The sequence below is a fragment of the Aquarana catesbeiana genome, linkage group LG02 (assembly GCF_042186555.1).
Source record: "Aquarana catesbeiana isolate 2022-GZ linkage group LG02, ASM4218655v1, whole genome shotgun sequence".
In the NCBI taxonomy this organism is placed as follows: domain Eukaryota; kingdom Metazoa; phylum Chordata; class Amphibia; order Anura; family Ranidae; genus Aquarana; species Aquarana catesbeiana.
The window spans coordinates 68,557,708-68,581,203 of record NC_133325.1 but is presented as its reverse complement, the minus strand read 5'-3'; the positions used below and the strand labels follow the sequence as shown (position 1 = coordinate 68,581,203).

Genomic DNA, 23,496 nt, shown 5'->3' with positions numbered 1-23,496 from the left:
TGCCTATTCTAACCAGGAAACATGGTCACTGTGCAAAAGTCAAGAGGTCCATTGTCTATTTTTGAAACCTATTTAAGTATAAAGCATTTTATATGCAAGTAAAAAGTAGTGGTTGCATAATGTGCAAAAAACTAGAGTACAATTTGAATGAGCGCTGGAGAGGCGGAAACTAGATCTAGCTTTGCAGGAGTCACATTGCCTAAAAATACCCTATATACTCGAGTATAAGTCGAGTTTTTCAGCACATTTTTTTGTGCTGAAAGTGCCCCCCTCGACTTATACTCGAGTCAAGCACTTTTCTGCAGCAAAAAAATTCATTTTCCGAACCGATTTTGGGGCCTCGTATCTCAGGGCCACTTGGTGCTAGGAACGCCAAATTTGGTGTGCAAACCCATTGGAACTGGTACCACAACATATCCAAAGCTGAATTTCCTAGCACTAAGTGACCCCAAGATACGGGGCCCCAAAATCGGTTCAGAAAATGTCATTCTCTGCTGCAGAAAAGTGCTTGACATTTTCTGAACCGATTTTGGGGCCCCATATCTCAGGGTCACTTGGTGCCAGGAACCCCAAATTTGGTGTGCAAACCCAGTGGAACTGGTACCATAATATATCCAAAGCTAGGGTTCCTAGCACCAAGTGGCCCTGAAATACGGGGCCCCAAAGCCGGTTCGGAAAATGTCATTCTCTGCTGCAGAAAAGTGCTTGACATTTTCTGAACTGAAATTTGGGGCCCTGTATCTCGGGGCCACTTAGTGCTAGAAACCCAAGCTTTGAAAATTTGATGGTTCCACTGGGTTTGCACACCAAATTTGGGGTTCTTAGCACTAAGTGGCCCCGAGATACGGGGACCCAAATTCGGTCAACTGTGTCCATCTGCAGCAATGTCATTTCGGGACCCTTTGGGTTCAGAGACCCCAAATTTTGGCTGCAGCTAGGGGGCATCTAGGAACCCTTAACTACAGAGTTTGAAGTTCAGGGGACCTATGGCTGCAAATGGGCACAGTGATGCTGCAAATGGGCATTGTTGACCCTCTTTTCCACTTACAGTAGCTGTGCATTTCTCACCCTCGTCTTATACTCGGGTCAATACGTTTTTACCATTTTTTTGTGGTAAAATTAGGGCCTCGACTTATACTCAGAACGACTTATTCTCGAGTATATACGGTATGTATATTTCCTTGCTATGGGTTACAGCATTTCGCTGTTCCCAAAGTCTATGTGTCAGCCCTGTTGCATCTCATATGTCGCCCTATAAAGCGTAACTCCTTTTGTTGAGAAAAAAACATTCCCCTCTGGGTGATCTATGTATATTACACGGATTAAAACAAACTTTGTTGCAGATTCCTATCTTTTGTTATTCTGAAGAAATCCATGTGTGTTTGCCTGTGCCTCAGTTCTGAGTGGGTCTAATGGGAGTGGTTTTATAATTAACTGTCAGGTGTGAAGCTGCACAACACTAATGAGGAAATCTGCTGGGCCTGCATCAGTGGTGTACCCCAAAGTTCAGTATTGGAACCTCTACTTTTTAACCTATTTATAAATAATATAGAGCAGGGGTAGGCAACCTTAAAGAGGTGGAGATCTATCTGAACAACATGGGAATAGTTAAAGATCACCAGGCACAGTTGTCACCTCCTCACACCTGATTTAAACCTCTAATTGCCCTACCACCATGTCACAATCGCGTGCTTTGCACACAACTGGGTACTTCTGCGGGGTCCAAGAGGTTAAAGCAGGTAGTGAGAAAGCAATACAATGCCTGCTTTAACCCCTTGTTTGCTGTACTTCATAAGATTGCAGGGCATTCGCAGAGTGGCTTCATTCACTTGAATGGGTCTTGCTTGGCCAGTGCTACACCCACCAACCATGACAGGATGTATAACTCTTGCTGCAGCTGCAACGTGTACACCCCTGGTCACTGCAGCTGAAGGGGGTGTGGTTGGGGCATGGGGTGGTAAAAACACATCTTAAATATGGGTTTTTACCAACCCCCAAACTGCAAATGTAAATGACCCCTTACTGTTCTGAGCCCCCTATAAGGCTGCTTTCACATGTTTACCTGCATCACAGCGCAGTGTATCTGCGACCTTCCTGGATTAGCTGCACTTTGCCATAGACTTCTATTATATCCTGCAGGTGTGGTGCACTTTCTGAAAATGCACCAAAACTCCTGCATTCAGAAAGTGCACCAAACCCGCAGGATATAATTTGGTCTATGGCTAAGAGCAACAAACTCCCAGCAAAGCTGTAGGTACACTGCACTGCACCTGCGGTGTGGGTAAACTGCAGCACATCAGTGTAAAAGCAGCCCTATACTATTATGCCCAGTGTATTGATTGACACTGACCTGAAGATCTCTTCTTTCCTGCTGCTGGCACCACTCTGGAGACCGCTAGCTGGGATAAGAGGTGGAGTGCAGTTGGTATCACTCCACATGGGACAGGATCCAGCACTACAGAGGAGGCATCAGCTTATGTGGCTACTACAGCTCCAACTTTACAACTAGTCCCTCTGCATTGCACTCTGTTTGATGCTCTGGCGGGTCAGCAAGCCCAGACCGTTATCTACCAGTCATCTGTTGTGATCTACTGATTGCTGACCCCCGATATAGGGTCTAGGATTAAAAGTAAGATTTTTGTGTTTGGTGTTGACACCAACCTATGTAGTTCAAAAAACTCCTAATAGGACGTGTCCAAGTTGCAAGCAGACCCCAACGCACTGTTTAATTGGGCGACTAATCAAGCCTGGTTTAATGTTGATACATGTAAACTTATGCACTGGGGGGGCTTAAAACATTCATACCACATACTAAGGGGAGGCAATGGTCAAGAAGGGCTTGGGCATTCTGGTAAGATCATGGTAAGACTTATTAAAAGCATGCAATGCCAAGCTGCAATTTCTAAAGCAGGCAAAAATATACCACCAGCCGCCACTGGATTTGATCACCATGTATAAATACATAAGTGGTCCATATAGTGAGGTGGTTACAGAGGACAAGGGGGCTCTCTTTACATCTGGATAAAAAGAGATTTAAATGAGTTGTAAAGTCTTGAGGTTCTTCACCTTAATGCATTCTATGCATTAAGGTGAAAAACCTTCTGTGCTGCAGCAGCCCTCCAGTGCCCCCCTTTTACTTGCCTGAACCCGATTGTTCCAGCATCGAGGACAAGCAGCTCCAGTCGCTGTCTCGGGTCTTCATTGGATAGATTGATAGCAGCAGGACCCATTGGCTCCCGCTGCTGTCAATCAAATCCAGTGACACGGGAGTCAGGGCAGGGTCGAGTCCTGCTGTCTGTGTCAATGGATGCAGCAGCAGGACTCGGGAGCGCTCCCGCACGGGTGCCCCCATGGAAAGCGTTTTTTCCGAGGGTACACCCAAAGAATAGAAGGAACCAGGAACACTGCCAGGGGACCCCAGAAAAGGAGGACCGGGGCCACTTTGTGCAAAACCCTTGCACAGAGCAGGAAAGTATGACATATCACTTTAACTTCCACATGCCGATAGGCTTTTTCACAGTAAGAGATGTGAAATAAATTCCCTTTGGAACTAGCTACAGCCAGCCCAGTTGACTGTTTAAAAAATGCTGAATGCATTCTTGAATGCGCAGAATATAAGTGGCTATTAACATTACATGTAATTAATCCAGAGATTGTTGATCCAGAAATATCAGATCATCATAGTGAATCAGAGAGAAATGTATTTCCCCCTCGGTGGAGCAAATTGGTTCATGCTTTATTATGTTTTTTTTTCCCCTTCCTCTGGATCAACTGTGGGTACAGGGTCCTGTATATGGAGGATTTCTATTTATTTATTCATTTTTATTTCTAGTGGTGAACTAGATAGACCTGTCTTTTTTCAACCTATGTAACAACAAGGTCATCAATGGCAGTAGCTTATGTGTTTTTCCTAGTCCTAAAAGTTGTATTTCAGTAAAAATGAAACCTCAAATACAAGGAGTATATCCAATTATTACAGTGCACCTCTTCGCCCCACTTCCCTTTTGTCAGGTTTTTAGTGCCCTGGAATATGTCTGCTGGTGATGTTCTTTGCTGCCTCTTACATGCAGAAAGTATATTATGAAAAAAAAAATCAGCACTAAGAAATGTCTAACAGCTACCAATTAGGTTTAGAACTGTCTTGGAAGTTTGAATATGATTGATGTTGATGTAGGGAGAGAGAAGGTTACATAGTACACTCTACATAGAGTACACTCTTCCTGCCTGTCTTATCCTGCATAGCAGGGGCCTCCAAACTGTGGCCCGAGGGCCAGATGTGGCCCTTTATCTGGCCTTTGAGGTACTATTCCTCCCAATGATATTGACTTCTGTAGGGTTGGAGATCGCGCTGGACTGTCTCAGTTGATCTTGAGTCGATGGTTGGGTGATGGTAGTGGTAGGGTGGAAGAGTTCTCTTCTGATGCTTGCTGCCCCACTACAGTTTGAAGAAGATGGTGAGCCCTTTTTGAGGGTGTGGGCTTCTGCCTATGGGTATGGCCTTATAGGTTTTTTCCCATGTGAATAGAGGGGGTAGGAGAGGAGGGAGTGCCCAATATTCAATGAAATGCACGGAGAGTATAGTTTGTGATCGTTTATTGAAAATTCAGAACATGGTTAAGCCAACGTGTTTTGGGGGAAAAGACTCCCCCCCTCCTTCAGGGCTGTTACTGTTTGTAGATGGTGAGCGGATAAAATCCTACATGGTGGGTTTGTGATATCAGAATCGGTGTTGCTCAATAATCTCTGTGTGCCGCTGCAAACACAGCAATCATAGAGCAACTTCCGATGCTGATATCACAAACCCACCATGTGGGATTTTCTACGCTCACCATCTACAAACAGTAGCAGCCCTGCAGAAGAGGGAGTCTTTTCCCCCAAAACGCGTTGGCTTAACCATGTTCTGAACTTTCATTAAACTATCACAAACTATACTCTCCGTGCATTTCATAGAATATTGGGCACTCCCTCCTCTCCTACTTTCAATGATATGAGACACTATTCCTCCGACTGACACATACTATGGGGCACTATGTGTTCCACTGATACCTATGTTTGTGTACTATCCCTCCCACTAATACCAATAATGGGGCACAACTCCTCCAGCTGACCACCAACCCTATGGCTATGGTTATTCTCACTGATGCTGGGCACAGGACATTTTCTACCCCCCAGTGGCCACTATCCGCCCCCCCCCCCCCCCTAAAGTCTGAAGGAAATTAAACTGGCCCTTTGTTTGAAAAGTTTGGAGACCCCATGCTGTATAAAGTTGTGTGTGTGTGTTTTTTTTTTTTTTGAAGGGCATTATACAAAAATCAGGTTAACATAAAATGTGTGGACTTTCTTTTTGGACACTGGGTATTTTGCAGTGGTGACTACAGAAGGAGTGTTGGGGGAGCTCTTGAAGGTGAGTTTATAGTGGTTGGGGGGGGGGGGGGGGGGTCAGCTTTAGACAAACACTTAGACCTGAATCTTCCTGTCTTCAGTTCTATTTACTGATCCCATTGTACTGCTTCTCTTCAATTCTTCATTTTGCTGTGCCCTTCTCTCCACTTTTCACAGACAAATTAGATGATGGAGCCCCCCTAACCTTCCTGTCATTGCTAGTCCTTTATAGCCTTCCATCTTATAGGACATATAGATGAGAGAGTCAAAAGAGATATTTTTTTTTAAATAAAACTCACCAGCATTATTTCAGTTGAACTGACCTTTTAATAAGTTGCTCAGCTGCACAAATGTTGAATATCTTATATAAAAAGCAAAATGTATTTGTAGCTGGTGGTTGTCTTCAGCACCACCTGCGTTCTCTGCATTGTCTCATTTGTTATTGGCCTTTTGTATTTTCCTGGAACAGCATAGCATTATGGTGGTTGATACAACAACCGGTGAAAAGATTTGATGCTTATTCAGGACCATTGATCCTCTGTACCTGTACAATAACTACATCCCTGTGGAGTACACGCTATATTTATCAACCTTGACATAAAAATTTAAAAGTGGATAAAACAATTACTGATAATATCCACTGCGGCCATGAAAGCTAGATTACCAATTGAAATACAACTCTGTTCTTAACTCCTTCAATACCAGGCACTTTTACCCCCTTCCTGCCCAGGCCAATTTTCAGCTTTCAGCGCTTGTCACACTTGAAATGACAATTGCGCAGCCATGCTACACTGTACCCGTGTGAAATTTGTAATATTTTTTTTCACACAGATAGAGCCTTCTTTTGGTGGTATTTAGCCACCACTGTTTTTTTTTTGTTTTGCTGAATAAACAAAACAAGACTGATTTTTTTTCTAAACATGTTTTTCTGTTATGAAATTTTGCAAATAAATAATTGTTCATAAATTTAGGCCAAAATGTATTCTGCTACATTTCTTTGGGGGAAATAACTAAAAATCTGTGTTTATGAATTAGTTTGTAGGAAAGTTATAGAATCCACAAACTATGGTACTGTATGTATCTGAAAATCGATCAGTCCTGGTGTACTGACGGCCTATCTCATTTCTTGAGGCCCGAAAATGCCAGGACAGTATAAATATCCCCCAAATGACTAATTTTTGTAAAGTAGACAGTCCAAGGTATTTGGTAAGAGGCATTGTGAGTCTTTTGAAGTTGACATTTTTTGTTACAATTTCTTTGGAAAATGAAGAAATTGAAAAAAAAGTTTTTCACAATTTTTTTTTAACATACCGTTACCAGTGCAGTTCAGCGTCATCATATAACTGGTGTGGCAGTAATCAAGGACACTGACTGGTGACAGTATGTAAAAAAAAGAATTTTTTTTTTTTTTTGCATACTATGACCAGAGCAACACAGTATTACCATAATAACACTACTATTCTAGAGAGGTGATCAGGATTTTTTTTGCAAACTATGATTGCTTATATCAGTGAATATCACTGCTGTTATAAACAGCCATTTGCTGAATGAAATTGATTCATTCAATGTTTACTTATTGTGGTTAGCTGGGATTGCCCACAGCTATACACATGGTACAAATGGGCTGTGATTGGCCCTGCTGTACCATGTGATGACTGTGACCAATCACAGAGATCAACACAATGAATGGAAGCCATTTATTGTGTACAATTTTCATGTGATCTGCTGTGATTGGTCACAGTGATCACAGGGTAGCGGCAATAGGCAGTACGCTGATCTGTCAATCGTTGTGTCCTGTGGACTCAGCAGGTGACAGATTGCGCGGCCCATTCTGGGGAGGATGCCATACGACATCTACTTAGAACTGGAGAGCCCCCCTCAATGTCATTTGTCTATAAGTCGGGTGGGAAGCGGTCAAAGCGTATGTAAATGTAAAACTTTTTTTTTTACGTTTTGGATAGAGTGGGGAAAAGGTTAGTTTATTTTTTTTTTTTCCCTTCCAGACTGTGTCCTCATAGGGGAGATTCACATTTCTACTTGTCTTGGTAAACATTGCCACCGGAACAGAAATTAGGGGGAAATCCTAAATTTTAGAGTTGGCAAGAATTGAGGGGAAATCTTCCAATAATGACATATTTTGGTGAGAACCGGTTAAGGTGGGAATTCTACTTATTTGGGGAAATTTCCTCTCACGCCCTTTTGCAGCTCCAAGACAAGACAAGATAAGGAAGTGAAATCTCCCTTGAAGGACCACAATAGCAACCAACAACCTGCTATGAGTTTTAACCATTTCTTACGCTATCCAAAACTGAAAAAAAAGGTTTTTGCTATACGTAAATGTTTGATTGAAACCTCTTTATCTTTGCACTGTCTGTGCAAAACATCAGATGAAAAAAAATGATCAGGCTAAAGCACAGGTGTCAAACTGGCGGCCGAAAATCTGATCGAGTGTACGAGGCTTTACAAGCATGACTCCCAAAAGCAGAGGCATGATGGGATGGGCCAGTTTGACATCCCTGGGCTAAAGGGTTAAATGAGAGCCTTTTAGAGCCTATTCCCACCATTATGGTGTGGTAACGCTGGACAGCAAAGATTTTGCTTCCTGAACAATTGTTGGTATATCTTATAGATTTTTGTCTGTTAACCACTTGCGGACCGCCCGCCGTCGTTATACGTTGGCACTTTGAAGAGGAATATTGACATTATGGCAGCAGCTAGCCGCCATAACCCCGGTATCTTCTTCTTCAGCGAGCGGTCCGCTTTCAGATATAAGTGGTCTCTGTGGCTGCGAGATCACTTTTATCGGGGGCGGGAGAGGGCCCCCCTCCTGCCGCGCTCCGTTCGTCTCCGCCGCATACCGGAGCTGCCAGTAGCGGCAGAGACGATGGCCCCCACTCAGCTCCATAGCCATTGGAGGGTGGAAGAGATGTCAAACGTCACTTCCGCTCAATGCTCTTAAAGGGGAGTTTTTTATTTTATTTTTTTAAATTTGACATTTTTTTTTATCATTGCATTTTAGTGTAAATCTGAGATCGGAGGTCTTTTTAACCCCAGATCTCATATTTAAGAGGTCCTGTCATGCTTTTTTTCTATTACAAGGAATGTAATGTCTGATTTTTAAATTCAAGATCAATGCGCAAATACGCTGTGACAGAAAGTATTGTAACGATCGCCATTTTATTCTCTAGGGTGTCTGAAAAAAATAAATATAATGTTTGTAGCAAAAAAAAATGATTTTAAACACTGAGTCTGAAAAATAGGCCCGGTCCTTAATGCCCTGTACACACGACCGGTTTTGCCGTCGGAATAAAGGTTCGGAATAGGTTTCTCCGACGGAACTTCCACGAAATTCCATTCAAGCGGTCTTGGCTACACATGGTCAAATCAAAGTCCGACTGTCCAGAACGCGGTGACGTACAGCGCGTACGACGGGATTAGAAAAAGGAAGTTCAATAGCCAGTAGCCAATAGCTTCCGTCTCGTACTTGCTTCAGAGCATGCATCGTTTTTGGTCTGTCGGAACAGCATACAGACGAGCGGTTTTCACGATAGGAATTGGTTCTGTCGGAAATATTTTGAACATGTTCTATTTCTAGGTCCTTTCTAGAATTTTCGAAAAAAAAAGTCAGATGAGGCATACACACAATCGGAATATACAATGAAAAGCTTCCGTCTGACTTTTTCTGTCGGACATTCCGCTCGTGTGTACGTGGCTTAAGTGGTTAGTCATGTAAATGACTAGAATTTTATCTTATAATGAACATATCATGTAACTGAAGATAGCATGTTTGTTTTTGCAATTTGCAATATCTGTTGGCTGTGCTGCATGCAAGAAAGAAACATATGAAAATATGGAGCTATTGTTGAAGCACATTTAGTACGTCAAGTTCAACTGGAATATCTGTGGAGATCTAAAAGCAGTGACTCTGCTGCTTCGCTTGCAGTTTGCATATCTCAAGCACTCTTGTTACATATGTGAATGGGACAGCCGTGCAAAAGATGTGTGTTACAATAAAATGAAATGGTCACTCTGAAAGAATTTGGTTCCATGACAGAATAGCGTGGTCCATGAATCACTTGTTGACACTACAAAGATACTTTTGCCTTCGCTTCAAATAAAACTCAGACTGATGAAACATATTGTGAAAGCGATGAACAGGGAAGGTGAGGGTCATTATTTGAGACAGATGTTTTCAAGAATAACTGATGTCAAGATGAAGAAAGACGTTTTTGTTGGTCCACAGATCAATTACATGACCAATGACAAACAGTTTGAAGATCTGTTCCTAGGGACAGAGAAAATCACCCGAAAAGGATGCTATTGAGAATTTTCTTATGCTGTGTACACACGGGCGGACTTTTCGGCATCAAAGGTCCGACGGTCTTTCCGACGGACTTTCGAATGAACGGACTTGCGCACACACGATCACACCAAAGTCCGACGGATTCGTACGTGATGACGTACGACCGGACTAAAATAAGGAAGTTGATAGCCGGTAGCCAATAGCTGCCCTAGCATCGGTTTTCGTCCGTCGGACTAGCATACAGATGAGCGAATTTTTCGACCGGACTCAATTCCGTCAGAATGATTTGAAACATGTTCCAAATCTAAAGTCCGTCTGATGTTTGACCGAAAAAGTCCGCTGCAGGTCCGATGAAGCCCACACATGGTTGGACTGTCCGACGGATTCATCCCGTCGGACCAGTCGGTTGAAAAGTCCGCCCGTGTGTACACGGCATTAGAAGCTAGAAAGCATAAAACACCGAAGTGCTACGTGTCACCGAAGATTCATTTTCTGTATTCACTCTTGCATTTCTTTCACAAAAATCTAGGTGCATTCAGTGATGAACATGGTGATGGTTTTCACAAGGTCATTGCCAAATGAAAAAAAACGGTATCATGGTAACTGGAATCTATTAATGCCAGCTGAAACATTGTTTTGAGAATTTACCTAAATCTCAGCAGGCTGGTTTATTCAATGTTTTCAAGGCTGCATATTCCCTATTTTCCCTGCACACTGTAAAAAGGCTAATGAATCTGCTGTAGATCGTATTAAACTATGGGTAAAGTCAGAGGACTTTGTGACTTTATCATCATTTTAGTATTTCCTAGGTAGCACCAAAGTCAGCCAACGATCCTACGATGATTGTTTCACAAGTTCATTTTCGCTTTCAGTTTCCTTTGACAGTGCCATCAGTCATTATTATTTGGTGTTGCTACTGTAATAGAAATGTGAAAATATAATAAAGTGAATCTGAGGATTTTAGTTTTGAAACTTTCACATCAGAAGTGTCCCATCATGGCAGAGGTGCCCCCATCACATCAGAAGTAACTTCAACCAAATCAGGGTATTTTTTTTTGCATATAAGCCCCACGGTCATATCAGGGGTCATCTGTCACATTAGAAGCACCTCATCTTATGAGACCCCCCAATCACACTAGGAGTGCCACATCATGCCAGAGGGCATGATCTACTATTGCCCTGAGGCCTCATGAGTTATTAGTCCACCCCTGCCCCCTTCACCTCAGAGTCCACCCATAAGATCAGAAGTCCCCCATCACATTATATGTACATCCTGGCCTGAACTACTGGTTTGGCGGTGAGGTGAGATCTCACCTCACTGAAAGCTGATTATCATCTGATTCCCTGGCTGCTGCGCAGTGCACACAGGCATCCAAAATCTCTTCCTCCTCTCCCTTCCCTGCTTGCCTCCTCTTTGCACCCAAATGCAAGGACCCACAAATGCAAGGACCCACTGCTCCTCTTCTTGTAGAGTGTACAGGGGAAATACCACTCTGCCTGCAACCTCTGTGCTGCACATTAAAACAACAGTTGGGAAGTAGCAATATTAAAAAAATTACAATTAAACTAATACAGTAAAACCTCAGATTGCAAGTAATGCGGTTTAAGACCTTTTCACAATACGAGCTGTTTTTTGTTTTTTTTAAATGCTGACTCGATTTCTCTCGCAAGACAAGCAGGATTCAAGCCTCTGGGGTGGGCAGTACCACAATAGGCCAGTGACTGAGAAATCACTTTGAAAAACACACCCTAGCATTTTGCAAATGATTCATGTAGCATTTACTTCCTGGAATCTATCTGCCCTTAGCTCAGGCACGCAGGAAGGAGGATGTGCTAAACTGAGAAAACCCCTCCTCCTCTCCCAAAGACTCTTGGGATCTATGACATAATTTGCCTAGGCCTGGAAACTAGGAAGTAACTGAAGAAATAAAATTAAAAAAAAGTGTAAAACAAGTAAATTTGATATGCTTTCCTATCTGCTTAATAATGCTAGCAGCATAAGGAATAAAAATAGTACATTTTTATTGAGTGCATGAAGCTTCACTTTAAGCATACCCAATTTCCCCCATGGCATCACCCCTGCACAACACACAGCATTATTTGTAATGCCTGATTTAATATCCAAGATTCAGCGATCAAGTGCTGGTTAAAAAGTTACTCTGATGTGAAACGGCCCCATCCATCGAGCTCCATATGAAGCAAGATATATATAGAAACAGGATCGCGCTGACAATTGACAGTTATTATTGTAGCAAACAGTATAAAATGATTTATAACGTGTGTTAAAAAGTTCCAAGTATAAAAGTCTATAAGGATATTAAGGTCAAATCTTCTTCACATGCTACTCAAGATATAAAAATATTGTTAAGGGGAAATCCTCTTCATATGTGACCCAAATTCAGAAAACGTGCAGTCACCATCCATCCTCGTGTGCAAAAGTCCGCAGAAGACACCCCCACCTTAGCGGGGTAAAAGCGATGTGCTGACGTCATCGTGTACCACGAGTCCCGGAAGTGTGGGTTGCTTTACTCTATGCCAGCTGGCGAGACATCTTAGCGTGTTTTTTCTACATAAATGTAATTACGATTCTTTTTTTTGTTTTGCTAAAGTATCACTAAGATGTTACACTATGTGGAGCATTTTCTGTTTTGGGCAAGATAATATGGAGAAAATAGTCACATGACTTCCATTGCTGTCCAAAGGAATCCTGTAAGAACATCTCTGAGAGACCCTGGCAGGATATACAGCCAAAAGCGCTATTGACCTTTTTTGAACAAAGGCCCTTTATAGTTGGTAAGCAGGCATTTTTTCCCATTCTAAGGTGGCGGTGTCTTCTGTGGACTTTTGCACACAGGGATGGATGGTGACTGCATGTTTTCTTAACTTGGGTCACATATGAAGAGGATGTCACCTTAAAGCGGAGTTCCACCCAAAAATAGAACTTTTGCTTAAGTGTTGGTGACCCCCTGACATGCTACATTCGGCATATAATTTTTTTGGAGGAAGAGCAGGTACCCTGTTTTTAGAGGCACCCAGCTCCCACTTACTCTCCTGACTCCGTGGCGCCGGAAGGAAGATCACCTCTCCCCCCTTTCTCCCTGCAATCTTCTGGGATATGTCACAGGTCCCTGAAGATTGCCTGGCCATTCACAGCGCGCGTCCTGCACATTTGCAGTGCGCACCCACAGGGCGCCAACAGTTAGAATGGCGGCACTGCGGAGAGGAGCGGGGCTTCGTAGGCCCGCATCGCTCGACCCTGGGACAGGTGAGTGTCTGATTTTTGTAGCTGATGACTTTTAAATGGGTGGAACTTCGCTTTAGCAATATCTTGAGTCTATATCTATAAATGATATAGGGTCTGGGATTAAAAGTTCCATTTCAGTGTTTGCAGATGATACCAAGTATGCAGTGAAAAAACGTCCATACAGGATGTTTCCAACTTACAAGCCGACCTCAATTCTCTGTTTAATTGGGCAACTGTGTGGCAAATGAGGTTTAATGTTGATAAATGTAAAGTTATGCACTTGGGGCTAAGAATATGCATGCCTCATACATACTAGGAGGAGAACAGCTGGGGGATTCCATAGCGGAGAAGGATCTGGGGGTTTTGGTAGATCATATGCTTAATAATAGCATGCAATGCCAAGCTGCGGTTTCCAAAGCGAGCAAAGTCCTTTTTTGTACTAAGAGAGGTATGTACTCCAGAGAGAGAGAGAGAGATAATTCTGACCCTTTACAAATCATTAGTAAGACCTCATCTGGAATATGCAGTTCAGTTTTGGGCACCAGTTCTCAAAAAGGATATCGGGGAACTGGAGAGAGTCCAGAGAAGGGCAACCAAACTGATAAGAGGCATGGAGGAGCTCAGCTATGAGGAAAGATTAGAGGAACTGAATTTATTCTCCCTTGAGAAGAGGAGATTAAGGGGGGATATGATCAACATGTTCAAATACATAAGTGGTCCATATCGTGAACTTGGTAGTCATTCACTTTAAGGTCATCACAGAGGATAAAGGGGCACTCTAGAGGAAAAAAGATTTCATCTCCAAATAGGGAAAGGTTTCTTCACAATAGGAGCTGTGAAAATGTGGAATAGACTCCCTCCAGAGGAGGTTCTGGCAAGCTCAGTGGATTGCTTTAACCGCTTCCAGACCGCCTGCCCACTGTCGATTGACGGCAGCAGAATGGCTCCCCTGCATGAATCACTGCAGCTGTATGGCGGCCGCTTTAAGGGGATTAGGTGGCGTGCCCGCCGCGTCACTGAGGAGCCCGTGTGCGTGCCCGGCGGCCGCGATCTCCGCCGGCGCACTCGCGATCGCTCCAGACAGAGCAGGAACGGAGATGTGTGCGTGTAAACACACATCCACGTCCTGTCAGGGAAGAGAAGACTGATCGTGTGTTCCTAGTATATAGGAACACCGATCAGTCTCCTTCCCTAGTCAGTCCCATCCCCCCTACAGTTAGAACACACACAGGGAACACAGTTAACCTCTTGATCATCGCCCCCTAGTGTTAACCCCTTCCCTACCAATGACATTTATACAGTTAAATTGTCGCTATTTTTTTGTTTATAGCGCAAAAAATAAAAACCGCAGAGGTGATCAAATACCACCAAAAGAAAGCTCTATTTGTGGGAAAAAAAGGACATACATTTTGTTTGGGTACGTCGCGCAAGCACAATGGTCAGTTAAAGCGACGCAGTGCCATATCGCAAAAAATGGCCCGGTCAGGAAGGGGGCAAATCCTTCCGGGGCTGAAGTGGTTAAAAAGGCCCGGATTCTTTCCTAAATGTACATAATATAACTGGGTACTGACATTTATAGGTAAAGTTGATCCAGGGAAAATCCGATTGCCTCTCGGGGGATCAGGAAGGAATTTTTTCTCCTGCTGTAGCAAATTGGACCGTGCTTTGCTGGGGTTTTTTGCCTTCCTCCGGATCAACTGTGGGTGAAGGAAGGAATGTGTATATGGGATTGTATTTTTTTTTTTTTAACTGGATGGACTTTGTCTTTTTTCAACCTGAGTCCTATATAAAGAGGATTTCACCTTAATAATATCTTTATGGACTTTTATACTTGGAACTGTTTAACACATGTTATAAATAATTTTTCACTGTGCTACAATATTAACGGTCAATTGTCAGAGCGACGCTGTTTCTATATATGTTCATGTCTAACCGTGCCTATATCACTCAGTAGAGTCGCAGCTTATATTACCGTTTGGATTCTTCGTTCACATTTGGTTTTATTTTTTTAACACAATTTAGAAGTGCAGTTTTTTTTCCCTTTAGAAAGCTATAAAGCAAGATGCATTGTAGATTATCACATAGATAACTGAAAAGAGCACACTGTTTGAGAAAGAAAAACATGCATAGCACTTCCTATAATCCACACAGTATAACATAATTGTGGAGGGCACTGTATATTAAAATAAAAGCACATTACTGTTCACTGTTCTATCCCTTGCATAGCAAAGCTTGAAATTCATGATATTGAAAGGCCAAGCGGTACTGTAATTTATATTGTTATGTGACCAGCAATCGCCAAAGGCATAATCCTTTAATGCTTTAAAAAGCTGCCAATCCGGCTCAAAAACTCCGATTATACATGAAGTTATGTTCAAGGATTACTGTCTTCTACCGATGTGAATCTTCGTAGTCTCAAGAACAAATAAAACCCCAGAACAAGGTAAAGATTGTGACATAGATAAAGAATAAGAGCACTTGGGCTTGGTGTTGTAGAAGAATTCTTGAAATGAATTGCTGTAGAGATAATTGAGATGCTCAATATGGCTTCTGTTCAAATTTTAAAAGCTCCTCTCCTTCAGTGTCTCACATACAAATATTAACACCCACAATGCAATGCTTATTTATCAGGATAATACAGGGGGCCTCCTACCAATCTTCTAATCCTATATTCTATAGAAGTAAGGAAATCACATTAACTATTAAATCAATCCATGTATGCACAACACAGGTCAAAGTTTAAGAGGTCCAGGAGTGTAAAAGAACAGTGTATCTAACTTTGCCTACACTTCAGTGCTTACTTTGTTGATGTCAGTATTGCATTTAACCACTTCAGCCCAGAAGGATTTACCCCCTTCCTGACCAGAGCACTTTTTGCGATTCAGCACTACGTCGCTTTAATTGACAATTGCGCAGTTGTGTGACGTTGCACCCAAACAAAATTGACGTCCTTTTTTTCACACAAATAGAGCTTTCTTTTGGTGGTATTTGATCACCTCTGCGGTTTTTATTTTTTGCGATATAAACAAAAAAAGAGCGACAATTTTTTTAAAAAAAGCAATAGTTTTTACTTTTTGCTATAATGAATATCCCCCAAAAATATATAAAAAAACCCACAAATTTCTTTCTCAGTTTAGGCCGATATGTATTCTACATATTTTTGGTAAAAAAAAAATTGCAACAAACGTACATTGATTGGTTTGCGCAAAAGTTATAGCGTCTACAAAATAGGAGATAGATTTATGGCATTTTTATTATTATTTTTTTTTTATCAGTAATGGCGGCGATCTGCGATTTTTATCGGGACTGCAACATTATGGCGGACACATCGGACACTTTTGACACTATTTTGGGACCATTGTCATTTATATAGCGATCAGAGCTAAAAAAATGCACTGATTACTGTGTAAATGACACTGGCAGGAAGGGGTTAAACACTAGGGGGCGATCAAGGGGTTGACTGTGTCCTAGGGAGTCATTCTAATTGTAGGGGGATTGTCTCACTAGAACATGACAGAGATCACTGCTCCTGATGACCGGGAGCAGTAGATCTCTGTCATCTTGCTAGGCAGAACAGGGAAATGCCTTGTTTACATAGGCATCTCCCCGTTCTGCCGCTCTGTGACACAATCGCGGGCCCCCGGCTCACATTGAGTCCGCAGGCGCACTCACAGAGCACGCGGCAGATGCACATGCCCGCTCTGCCGCAGTTTAAAGCGGACGTACCTGCACGCCCATTTGCCCAGTCGTACCATTGTGCCGACGTATATCGTTGTGCGCTAGTCGGCAAGGGGTTAAAGTGGAACTTCACTCTCCCAATTAACATTGACTATTTTTAATCCCTCATGCTGCTAGCATTAGTAAATACATAGACAAGTATATCTTATTTACTTGTTTAAAACCTTTATTTTACATTTCCTCAGTTACTTCCTGGTTTCTAAACAAGGCAATTGATGTCATACATCTGGGAGTCTTCAGGAGAGGAGGAAGGGGTTTTCTCAGCTAAAAACACCCTCCTGCCTGCATGCCTGAGCTAAGAGCATATGGATTCCAGGAAGTAAATGCTACATGAATCATCTGCCCTTACACAAGATGGCCACAGCCAGAAATGCTGAGGGCTGTTTTTCAAAGTGATTTCTCAACAAAATAAAGCATTGAGACATGGATAAATGGGGGAGTTTGCTTTGAACATTAAAAATAAATTAAATAGTGTTTTTGGTTTGTGGTGCTCGGATGCAGTGAACGTCCACTGTAAGTACATCTGGTTTACAAACATCAATGCCGGTGATAAATAAGCATTGCATTGTGGATGTTCATATATGTATGTGAGACACTCAAGAAAAAGAGCTTTTATACTTTGAATGGAAGTGACACTGGGCATCTCATGTTGTTGTTAAGAGCTTATATATAATAGCTCTATAGCTATTCAATTTAGGCATCCTTTTACAATACTGAGCCAAGTGCTCTTATGAGGTGGCTGTATCACACATTTTGCCTCAATCTGGTGCTTTATTGTTTCCAAGACTATGGACATTCACATCGGTAAAATACAGTGTCTGTGAACATAATTACATGTGCAGTCTAGCTACTGATTCACATTAGCAGCTTTTGAATGCATTGAAGAATTGTGCTTGGAAGGGACTTGCTCACATAATTGTGGATTGCAGTACTGCTTGGCCACCTAATATCATAAAATACAAGTGCTGCTTTACATGAAATATACCACTGAGCAGTGTGCTCTTATGAGGACTTTATGTAAAGAAGATTTATAAGTGAATATTTTTTTACATTGTTGCACTGGTCCAGCTTGGACCAGTGTAACTATGCATATACATATACCCAGGGCCGTGGCAAGGGATGGGCAGAAGGGGTGGCTGCCCTGGGCGCAGTGTGTATGGTAAGGATGGGGCGACGTAAGTTCCTTGTACTATAGGGTTGACAGGAGTAGTGACAACGGTGTCACTACTTCTGTCAGCACAGCTCTGGAAGCGCCGAGGAGAGAGCCGGCAGGAGGTGCGGGCTCTGTTCTCTCTCCCTCTCCTCCTCATAAGCTTGCACATAATGAAGGGGGTGGGGTGCAATTTAGAATTTTTTCCCCTGGCCACTGGTTGATCTTGTCCCAGCACAACATTTACCATACCTGGGCGATCCCCATGGAAGCTGGAATTGACTAAAATATACACCGCTACTCCAATAAACTCCAGTAGCTTCCAGGTCCAGTGCAGAGTGGCTGCCCTGCTGCATTCTGAACACAGTGGGTCACCCGCTGCTCATGGGCACCATTCAGAGATTGCTTAACATTTGAATGCAAAGCGTTCTCTGGTTGGATGAGGTGGGATGGTGATGTCACACTTTTCACCTAGTCCAATCAGGGAATGCTCAGCATCCATTTAGAGAATGCAAAGCTTTCTTTGAATGGGGCCCAGGCTGAGCAGCCAACCTCCTGTGTTCAGAATGCACAGAGCAGCTGCTCACCACAGGGCCCAAAAGCAAGTGGGTCCAATGCTTTATTTGATGATCACATCACAGATAAAACAGACACGCAGAACCCCTTCATCATGCATGTGACAGGTATAGTGCAAAACAAAACGATATTTAAAGAGAAATTTACCAAGCACAAGATAGAGAACAAACTGCTTCCTGAAGACATTATGACATCATTGGCCTGCCAAAACGACATCTAAAATGATATAAACATTGACCTATTTATTAATGTGAAAGAAGGAACAATAAACAATAGTGATGCCCTGTGGCTCTGTGCTATTACACCCAGAATGTTGAGAGCCCCTTATTGGTAAGTTAAGCGTATTTTAAGGGAATGTAATGATTGCATCAGTCAGATGCAACCCATTTACATAGTACTGCAGTGTGTGCACATCATGGCAACCCATGGCCCCAATATGTCACACTGCCGGCATTGAGGATCACAAACTGCACTGTATGGCAGGTGGTGTTCATAGAACATACTGCCTACAGGAAACCACCATGGAAGCAGTAAGAGTGAAGAGAATAGAAACAGGAAATATGAAGCTCCAGGATGATTCCAAAGAATAAAGAAAGAAAAAAGGGAAAAGAACAGAAAGAACAGGAAAAATGAGCAGGAAAAAACAAAAAGAGAAGTAAAGAAAGTGGGAAAGAAATTAAACAAGTAAAAAAAAACTGAAAAAATTAGAAAAAGGAAAAAAAAAAGAACATAAGAAAAAGTAAAAAAAAAAAAAAACACAAAAATTAATAAAAATGAAATAGAAACCAAAACAGATTAAAATAAAATATAGAGCTGAATAATAAACGATTTGAAAAATAGGATAGAAAAAAATGAGGAAAAAGGGAGTAGGAAAAAGAAAGACTAATGCCGCGTACACACGAGCGGACTTTACGGCAGACTTTGCCCGGCGGACTGGATTTCGTCAGACTATTCGATCGTGTGTGGGCTCCAGCGGACTTTGTTTTCTCAAAAGTTGGACGGACTTAGATTTGAAACATGTTTTAAATTAATCCGTCAAAATCGAGTCCGGTCGAAAAGTCCGCCGTCTGTATGCTAGTTCAACGGACAAAAAGCCACGCTAGGGCAGCTATTGGCTACTGGCTATGAACTTCCTTGTTTTAGTCCGGTCGTACGTCATCACGTACGAATTCGACAGACTTTGGTGGATTGTGTGTAGGCAAGTCCGTTCATTCAGAAAGTCCGTCGTAAAGTACGTCGAAAAGTCCGCCAGGCCAAATCTGCCGTAAAGTCCGACCGTGTGTACGCGGCATAACATACTGAGAAATAATTAAAGTAGACAAAATGAAAGGAAAAAAAAGGAGCCAAAGAAACAAAGATCTCAAGGAAAGGGGAAAGAGGGAAAAAGGATGGGAAAAGGGGGAAAAATAAAGAGACAATAAAGAAAAAAACAACCTAGAAAGCAGTCACCAACTTAAAAAACTAGAAGAAAAATTAAAATATTATGTACAAAAATACATCATGTTATCATCTTCACCAATAAAATCATCTATCTTCAAAAAAGCATATAAGGGTCAAATTAGTGTTCAGGCCATTTGATTGTAAAGTGCCTAGTGTGTAGATCCAGTAGACTTCTCGGCGTAGGAGGTCCCCACCTCTCGCAGTCCGATCAACATGTTCAGTCACCATACCTCTCAGTTCATGTACCTGGTGTCTGTGTGACAAAATGAACCTCTACTAGAACTAAGCCGTTCTAATATCACTCTTATATCTTTGAAAATTACATTTGAAGGGGCCAATCATTTTACCAACATCAATGTGCACGGACACTATTCACAATAATGGTTCGTGTTGCAATTCACATAATCACGCATGTGGTATTGGTTGTCCTTTGTGCGTGGAGGCGTAAAATGTTCCCCACATATCAGAGAATTACCAACCTTACAATTGTAACACCTGTGACACCCAAGTCTATGCAACATCTTTAAGGGGATTTTGATGTTTTTTGGTCTAGGGTTTGCTTGTACCAGAAGATCACGTAGTGTCCTTTTGCACTTCCTTCTGCACTTTTGTACCAGTAATGGTGGTGTCCTGATGTTTCCCTCCAGTGTGTCATTGGCTCGAAGTATATTAATGCTTATAAGCTAATGGTGTCATTATGACTTAAGAGGGCAGGGAGCAGTCAATTCTCTATCTTGTGATTGGTGGATGTCTCTTAAAATATCATTTTGTTTGCACTGCACTTGTCACATGCCTGATTAAAGGGGTCCTTGCGTGGCCCCGAAACATTGCTGTTTTAGCTGTGATGTGATGGTCAGATAAAGCTTTGGATGCTTTTTTGGAGATCATTGGTATGCCGAGGACATATCCTTTTGTTCTAAGTGTCCAGTTTTCAGCTGGTGGTCGCTACAGCACCCACTTACCTGACAGCCATTTCCAGATGTGTGCATTGGGTATATTTTTCTGGACTCTCCAAAAGCAAGTGGAGATCACTGAAGTAGTGGTGTCTCTGTGATTTCTAGCTATCGGGGATCGATCAGGCATGATATTGTATATACATAAAAGTCTAATGCCGCGTACACACGGTCGGACTTTTCGTCTACAAAAGTCCAACGGACGCTGACGGACTAAAGCTGGCTGGTAATCCGATCGTGTGTGGGCTTCTCCGGACTTTCAACGGACTTTTTTAGCCTAAAATCCGACGGACTTTAGATTTGAAGCATGCTTCAAATCTTTACGTCGTAAGTACGACGGACCCCGAAGTCCGCTCGTCTGTATGCTAGTCCGACGGACAAAAAAACGACGCATGCTCATAAGCAAAAACTAAACGGAAGCACTCGGTCTAGTAAAACTAGTGTTCGTATTGTAGGTAGCACATTCATCACGCTGCAAAATCTGTGATCGTTCAATGCAGCGCATTTTATTTCTTCTTTACGAAGGCTCTAAAGAACGAAGGTGTTTTGCTGTTCATAATCAGAGTTCTCCCAAACTGATTTCTGGATTCTTTTTCTCTTTGATCTCATGAATGATATAGTATGCCTTTTTAAAACAATGTTTCCATACTAATAATACTTTTTCCCCCTTTTTTTTTTTTTTTTTTTTTTTTTTTAGGTTTGTAAAGTTAACACAAAGAACCCATTATTATTTTTTTTTTTTATAGTGTTTATTTTTTAGTTTTTAGATAAAGTTAACCCAAAGCACCGTTTTTGGTTACGTAATTTTTTTGATTTTCAAGACTCACCACTTGAACATTATTAACATTAGTAATGTATTTTTGGTGTGTTTTTTTTCAAACTCAATGAGATTGTTGTCCCTTGTTAATTTAACATTGTGTGTAAAATCAATGATTTCAAAGAAAACACATAAAGTCTTTTGCTAAACTCAAAAAATATCCATTTATTCATGGTCAAAATAAAATAAAGAGGAAGTCAACGCTGGAAAAAGTCGGTGTACCAGAAAATTGGGATCTTGAGGAGTCCATATAAGAGGGAGCACAATCTGGTCCAAGAATCCCAGAGATCAACAGCACCAGCAGATGATCTAGATGTCCCCAGACTGTGGTCCTACAACAGCCTGCGTCTTCTGTCAGACCAGACTGAACCCAGGTCATCATTTTCTTCTCTTCCCTGCAGCCTTTCCTCCACGCTGCCCCTGCAGCCTTCCCTGTAGCCTTCTTTTGAGGCTGTGGCTCTGGTGTTTCAGTTGTGGCAGGAGGAGGAGGAGGAGGAGGAGGAGGAGGGGGGGCTGCCTCATGTAGTTGGGTGTTTTGTGTTAGCGTGCCCTGCAGCCCCTTATGGATTGTTTCCCCAAATAGGCGCTCACAAATGAGGCGCTGCTCCCTATTCATCTGAAGAAGCCTGCTGGCTAAGTAGCAGCCATAGGATTCTTCCGCTTCGGGGGGGCTCCTTAAAAAACGGGTGGCCTCTTGCATGAGGCGCAGGGATGCGTCCTGTGTGACCATCCCCTTCCTGGCCCTTTTTTTGGGAAGGTGGAGGGGAGGCACTTGGGATTCGGTCAGGCTCCTACTGGGCCCAGCCACCTCACTTGGCCCAGCCACCTCACTTGGCCCAGCCACCTCACTGGGAGCAGCCACCTCACTGGGAGCAGCCACCTCCTGCCTGACACTGGGCCCAGCCTCCTCCAGGATGATGGTGAATCCGGCCTCCTCCAGGCTGTCCATGGGCCCGGTCTCCTCCTGCCTGCCACTTTCCCCACATTCCTCCTGGATGGTCTCATCCTGTGTATAAAAAAAGGACAATAGTTTGAGTATATTTTTTGGGGTTCATCAATGACACACAGTTTGCTTCTCATGAATAGCAAATTCAATGTGAATACTTCTCTTTAATAAAAGAGTCTAATCAGACACCCTAATTATTTCAAGCAGGTGCCAAACATATTTAGCCACTACTGTCAATTGATATGTATACCCAATTTTGAGTGCCAAATTATTTTAGACAATTATAACATCCAGTTAACATCATTAATATTAGTACAGTAAATATTTGTTAAAATAATTTACCTGACTCCAGATGGTCATATCTGGTTCATCCAGGATGGAAGACCCAGCTTGCTCCTCATCAGCCTCTGCTGGGGTGGAGGGAAGGGTGGAGGGAAGGGTGGAGGGAAGGGTTGAAAGTGATGGCCTGGCTTCATTCTGGTCATCCAGAAAACGGAGGTTGATTGTAGTACCACAGCCTGGGTACATAAACATCATCTGCTGATGCTCCTGATCTCCTTGATTCCTGGATCTTCTTATGCTCCCTCTTATACATGTTCCTCAAGCCCCCAATTTTCTTGAGCAATGTCTCCATTGTTGCTTCCGGGATGGTCGCCTGGACAAAGGCCAGAAGTCTCTCCAGCGTTGACTTCCTCACATGCTTAGCATAATACTGAGGGTGTTTCACCTCCCACAAATTCCTCATCTCTCGATATTTGGAAATAAAAGATGTAAGGAACTCTGGATCCTTAAATAGGGGATTCATTATATCTGGAAAAGATGAAGTCACAAGACAAAAAACACTTTTATTATAGGTTTCGGCTAACCCCTCATCATCTTCTCCCTATGTAGGCCTCATCAATCTATCAAGCCATATAGGCCGCTTGCTACAAAGTCATGACCATAAA

The 23,496-nt window shown here is 42.5% G+C and overlaps 1 protein-coding gene across 2 annotated transcripts in view; it reads left to right on the top strand.

Moving 5' to 3' along the window:
• The window catches only part of MRE11 (MRE11 homolog, double strand break repair nuclease), a 497,020-nt gene that overhangs the window by 266,619 nt on the left and 206,905 nt on the right, over window positions 1-23,496 (top strand). The window lies entirely within an intron of this gene.